The following is a 6,322-nucleotide window of genomic DNA, read 5'->3' as shown; positions in this document are numbered from 1 at the left end:
TCACCATGTTGCCCAGGATAGTCTCGAACTCCTGACCTCAGGTGACCCACATGCCTCAGCCTTCCAAAGTGCTGGGATTATAGGCATGAGCCACCACGCCCAGCCATATTCTCTTCTTTCTTTTCATGTATGTTTGAAACTTTTCATAATAAAAAATAAAAAGAAAAAAATGCTCCCTGATAATAATACCCATAGCATTATAGTGGGGAAGGAATTCAATGAGATTGATAATAGGATCGACATACACCAAGTGTGTAATCAATATTGATCATTACTGCTAACACTAGAGACAATCAAGATTGAGAACTAGATTTACAAGCAAAATCTGCCAAATAAGTTTTAATTTAGATTAGTTTGGTGCTCATGGTAATGTACTTATTTACTATGGATCACCTTGTCATCTAGATGCTATAAATAGGACATCATGGCTTGGAAGCCCCCCTATCCCATGTTCCTGGGGCTAGACCCTTAATATTCTGAGGCCTTGGGGGTTCACATGCCAAGACCTGTGAATTTTGTCCACCAGCTCTTGGTTCCCAAGCGCCTTTGAATGAGTTTGAGTTGCTTACTGGTCTTCCTCCTTCTCCACTGGTCTTCCTCCTTCTCCTACTTTCCAGGTAACCTTCACATCTTTATTCCCCTCCTACCTCCTCCCCCGCCATCTCATTACATTTCCCAGATTCTCTCTCTTCTCAAATAATGGCTATGGGATTCACTCTTATTGTTTATTCCTCAAGTCCCTTCCTTAACCATCAGCATCTCCATGGCAACTCTAATTGCTGTACATTTGACATCTACTCAATTTCTCTCTGAGATGGAATGAAAAGGTCTTTACAGCCAAGCAATCTGAAGAACAGAACTGGAGGAAATGACACTGTTACTCCAAAAAGTTTGCAAGCCACCTTTTCAAGGTCACGTTCTTCCTGGAACAGACTGCTAGGATACCTTGGTATTGTTTAAGTGCGTCAGTAAGAAAACAAGGACAGGCCTAGTTTTGAACAACCCTGACTGCTACCGCTGAGTGCTGATCTCATTATCAGAATATTTGCCTAAGGACAATTCTCTGAAGCCAAGCAACACCTCTGTGTCTCCAGGACCAGCCGGCCAGTTCTGTACACTCCCCAAAGTGGGCCCCTTTGGGGAGTATAGGAGGCTCATGGTGCCCGCCTGGAACCTGGGCCCGTTTGGAAAAAGGGTCTTTTCATATGGAAGCAAGTTAAGGATATGGAGATGAGCTCGTCCTGGACGAGGGTGGGGCCCAGCTCCAATGACAAGTTCCCTTATAAGGGAGGAAAAGAAGACAGGACACAGGGCAGAAGCCATGTGGAGACAGAGGCTGAGATGGGAGTGATGCTGCCACAAGCCCCGGGTCACCTGGAGCCACCAGAAGCTGGAAGAGACAAGGGGTCCCCCCAGAGCCTTCGGAGGGAGCATGCTGCTGACACCTTGATTTTGGATTTCTGACCTCCAGAACTGTGAGAGAACACACTCGTGTTTTCATAAGCCTCCAAGTCTGTGGCAGTTTGTTACGGCAGCCGCAGGAACTGAATATAATACATAGACTCTGTTGCCCAGATGGAGGGTGTAAAAACTGAATCTACTGCTGACGAAAACAGTCGAACTCTGTAAAATATTTGAAGAGATTTATTATGAGCCAAATGTGAGTGACCAAGGCCCCTGACACAGCCCTCAGGAGATCCTGGGAACAGGTCAGGTAGTTTGGGCATAGCTTGGTGTTACACATTTTAGAGAGACATGAGACATCAATCAAATACATTTAAGAGGTACATTGATTCAGTCCAGAAAGGCAGGACAAACTTGAAGCACTCGCGGGGGGAGGGGGGTGCTTTCGGATTATAGGTAGATTTAAAATTTTCTGGTTGACAATTGGCTGAATTTATCTAAAGAGCTGAGATCAATGGAAAGAAAATGTATGGGCTGCAATAAGAGGTGGTGGAGACCAAAGTTTTATCATGCAGGTGAAGCCTCCAGGTAGCAGGCTTCAGAGAGAATAGATTGTAAATTTTTTTTTTTTTTTGAGACAGTCTTGCTCTGTTGCCCAGGCTGGAGTGCAGTGGTGCGATCTCGGCTCACTGCAAGCTCTGCCTCCCGGGTTCACGCCATTCTCCTGCCTCAGCCTCCTGAGTAGCTGGGACTACAGGCGCCCGCCACCACGCCCGGCTAATTTTTTGTATTTTTAGTAGAGACGGGGTTTCACTGCATTAGCCAGGATGGTCTCGATCTCCTGACCTCGTGATCCACCTGCCTCGGACTCCCAAAGTGCTGGGATTACAGGTGTGAGCCACTGCGCCCGGCCTGTAAATGTTTTTTATTAGACTTAAGGTCTGCATTGATGTTAGTGCCATGCCCAAGAGGTACAAGGAGGCACATCCAATCCCCACTTCCCATCATGACCTGGAGCAGTCTCTCAGGTTAAATTTTAAGAGTGCCCTGGCAGAGGAGGAAGTCCATTCAGATGATGGGTGGGTGGGGGCGGGTCTTAGAAATTTACTTTGGTTTACACTATCATCCGCTACACAGCCTGCCAGGGAGCAGCCCTGCGAGACACAGGTCTCCAGGGACTGGCTAATCTATTCAGGATCTGCAGAGCCTGTCTCTTTGACCCCCTTCATTTCTGTTCTTCATTAGGCTTCTCCATCTTGAGTCCCTTGCCTCTTTTGGCCATGCTTTAACGGATAAGAATGTGAGCTCTGTGGGCACAGGCCTGTCTCTGCCTAATGCCATCACTAGCATGGTAGTTGGCACTGGGAGGTGATAAATAAATAATGCCTACATGAAGGATTAAATAAGCATGCGAAAGAAACAGCATTTGTCTCACAACTACTGAGAAGTTGCTGCACCCACTGCAGAAGTTCTGATTCAGTAGATCTGGGGCGGGGCTGAGAATTTGCATTTTTCTCAAGTTCCCAGGTGATGCTGATGCGGCTGGTCCAGGGATCACAGTTTAAGAACCGCTGGCCTAGACCAAAAGTGTGTTTACGGGAGTCCAGGATTCCGGGGTTCATGAGCTCAGCCACAGAAATACCACCCTGCAGAGAAAACTTTGACCTAAACAAGCCATCGCAAGCCCCACCTTTCTACTCCCAGCATATCTCGCAGGGTAGCAACTGCGAGTGTACTTCCAAACCTTTCAGAGAAACTTTTCCTTTCCTTCAGCCGAGGCTGCATTTTTCTACCCCATGAGGTCCTGTGACTTGCAGCCCCCATTTCTGGAGGTAACATTGACCGCTCCCTTGTGTGTATCAATGCCGCAACTATTGGAAGAGTTTCTTACTCTTCAGCTGCAGTGAAGAAAGCCTGGGAAGGGCAGACTCAGTCACCTCTGTGGAATAGCAGTCTCTGTTTCTCCCTAGGCACCACAATCTTCCAGAAAGACTTGCTGGGGGAATGCTGAGACTCAAGAGATAATAGAGTCAGGTGAGCAGATAAACCAAGTGTGTTGTACACACACGACAGAATATTCCTCAACTTCAGAAGGAAGGAACGCTGAGGCACTCATACCATGGATGAGCCTGGAGGGCATTACCCAAAGTGAAAGAAGTCAGACACAAAAGGACAAACACTGGAGATTTGTTCCCTAGACACCAGAGTTGTCAGATTCATGGAGACAGAAAGGAGAATGGTGGGTGTCAGGGCCTGGGGGTAAGGGTGGATGTGGAGTATTGCTTATTGGGTCCAGGGTTTCCATTTGGGAAGATGAAGAAGTTCTGGAGCTGGTGTGGGGATGGTGGGACAAAAATGAGAATGTACTTCATGCCACTGAGCTGTGCACTTCAAATAGTTTTACATTGCAAGTATTTCAGCATGATTAAAACAAAAAGGCTGTGGAAACTCACCTTCATTCCGCCTTTTAATGTTCCCCTCTGTTTGCAGAACATCCTGAGATCAGGCAAGAAAACAGAACAATAACCTGGAGACAACGACTGAGTTATTATTTTTGTTTTGTGATTTTTTTTTAAAAATTATGCTTTAAGTTCTAGGGTACATGTGCAGAATGTGCAGGTTTGCTACATAGGTATACATCTGCCATGTTGGCCTGCTGCACTCATCAACTCATCATTTACATTAGGTATTTCTCCCAATGCTATCCCTCCCCCATCCCCCACCCCCTGACAGGCCCTAGTGTGTGATGTTCCCTGCCCTGTGTCCATGTGTTCTCATTGTTCAGCTCCCACCCATGAGTGAGAACATGCAGTATTTGGTTTTCGGTCCCTGTGATAGTTTGCTGAGAATGATGGTTTCCAGCTTCATCTGTGTCCCTGCAAAGCACATGAACTCATCCTTTTTTATGGCTTCATAGTATTCCATGGTGTGTATGTGCCACAATTTCTTAACCCAGTCTATCACTGATGGACATTTGAGCTGGTTTCCAAGACTTTGCTATTGTGAATAGTGCCCCAATAAACATACGTGTGCACGCGTCTTTATAGTAGAATGATTTATAATCCTTTGGGTATATACCCAGTAATGGGATCACTGGGTCAAATGGTATTTCTAGTTCTAGATCCTTGAGGAATCGCCACACAGTCTTCCACAATGGTTGAACTAATTTACACTCCCACCAACAGTGTAAAAATGTTCCTATTTCTCCACATCCTCTCTAGCATTTGTTGTTTCCTGACTTTTTAATAATTGCCATTCTAACTGGCATGAGACAGTATCTCACTGTGGTTTTGATTTGCATTTCTCTGATGACCAGTGATGATGAGCATTTTTTCATGTGTTGGCTGCATAAATGTCTTGAGAATTGTCTGTTCATATCCTTTGCCTACTTTTTGATGGGGTTGTTTTTTTCTTGTAAATTTGTTTGAATTCTTCGTATATTCTGGATATTAGCCCTTTGCCAGATGGGTAGATTGCAAAAATGTTCTCTCATTCTGTAGGTTGCCTGTTCACTCTGATGATAGTTTCTTTTGCTGTGCAGAAGCTTTTTAGTTTAATTAGATCCCATTTGTCTAGTTTGGCTTTTGCTGCTATTGCTTTTGGTGTTTTAGTCATGAAGTCTTTGTCCATGCCTATGTCCTGAATGGTATTGTCTAGGTTTTCTTCTAGGGTTTTTATGGTTTTAGGTCTAATATTTAAGTCTTTAATCCATCTTGAATTAATTTTTGTATAAGGTGTAAGGAAGGGATCCAGTTTCAGCTTTCTACATATGGCTAGCCAGTTTTCCCAGCATCATTTATTAAAGAGGGAATCCATTCCCCATGGCTTTTGTCAGGTTTGTCAAAGATCAGATAGTTGTAGATGTGTGGTGTTATTTCTGAGGGCTCTGTTCTGTTCCATTGGTCTATATCTCTGTTTTCGTACCAGTGCCATGCTGTTTTGGTTACTGTAGCCTTCTAATGTAGTTTGAAGTCAGGTAGCATGATGCCTCCAGCTTTGTTCTTTTTGCTTAGGATTGTCTTGGCTATGCAGGCTCTTTTTCTGTTCCGTATGAACTTTAAAGTAGTTTTTTCCAGTTCTGTGAAGAAAGTCAGTGGTAGCCTGATTGGGATAGCATTGAATCTATAAATTACCTTGGGCAGTATGACCATTTTCATGATATTGATTCTTCCTATCCATAAGCATAAAATGTTCTTCCATTTGTTTGTGTCCTCTTAAAGAAAGGATGATTCTTAAAGAAAGGAAATGTAGAATCCCCCAGAAATGCTTTCAAAGATTGAATCTCAAAATAAAGCCACGCACACACTCTCTCACACACACACACTCTCACACACAATCACACATTCTCACACACAAACTATATACACACATTCTCACATGCCCTCACACTCAGTCCTCATTCACACACATGCTCACACACACACACAATCCTCACACCCACACACAATCCTCACACACACTCGTGCGTGTGCGTGCACACACACACAGCTGACCACTGTCCCACTGTGTTTTGCCTCCCCACCCAGAAGCCTGCGTTCCTCCCACAGTGGTTTCCAAAGTGTGATCCTGGGTCCAGCAGCAACAACCTCCCCTTAGACTTCTTAGAAATGCACATTCTGGGGCCCCAGCCCCGACCTCCTGAGTCAGCTGGCCTGGGGATGGGGCCTGGGAATCTGCGTTTAGACTGGCTCTCCCCGGGCCTGCCACGCGCTTCGGTCGGGGAATTCCCGCCCGCACCTGGGCCGGGGCCGGTGTCCACACGCGACGGCTCGGGAGCACGGACCTCTGCTCCCCGCAGCACCGCCCCCCGGGTGGAGCCGGTGGCCCCGCCTCACAGAGCTGGGGCTGCACCTGGGACGACGGGGCCGGACCTGGACGCCAGGTCTGAGGAGCCGCACCTGCCAGGAGCACGTCCCGC

The sequence above is a fragment of the Macaca mulatta genome, chromosome 17 (assembly GCF_049350105.2).
Source record: "Macaca mulatta isolate MMU2019108-1 chromosome 17, T2T-MMU8v2.0, whole genome shotgun sequence".
NCBI lineage: Eukaryota > Metazoa > Chordata > Mammalia > Primates > Cercopithecidae > Macaca > Macaca mulatta.
This window is presented reverse-complemented; position numbering follows the sequence as displayed.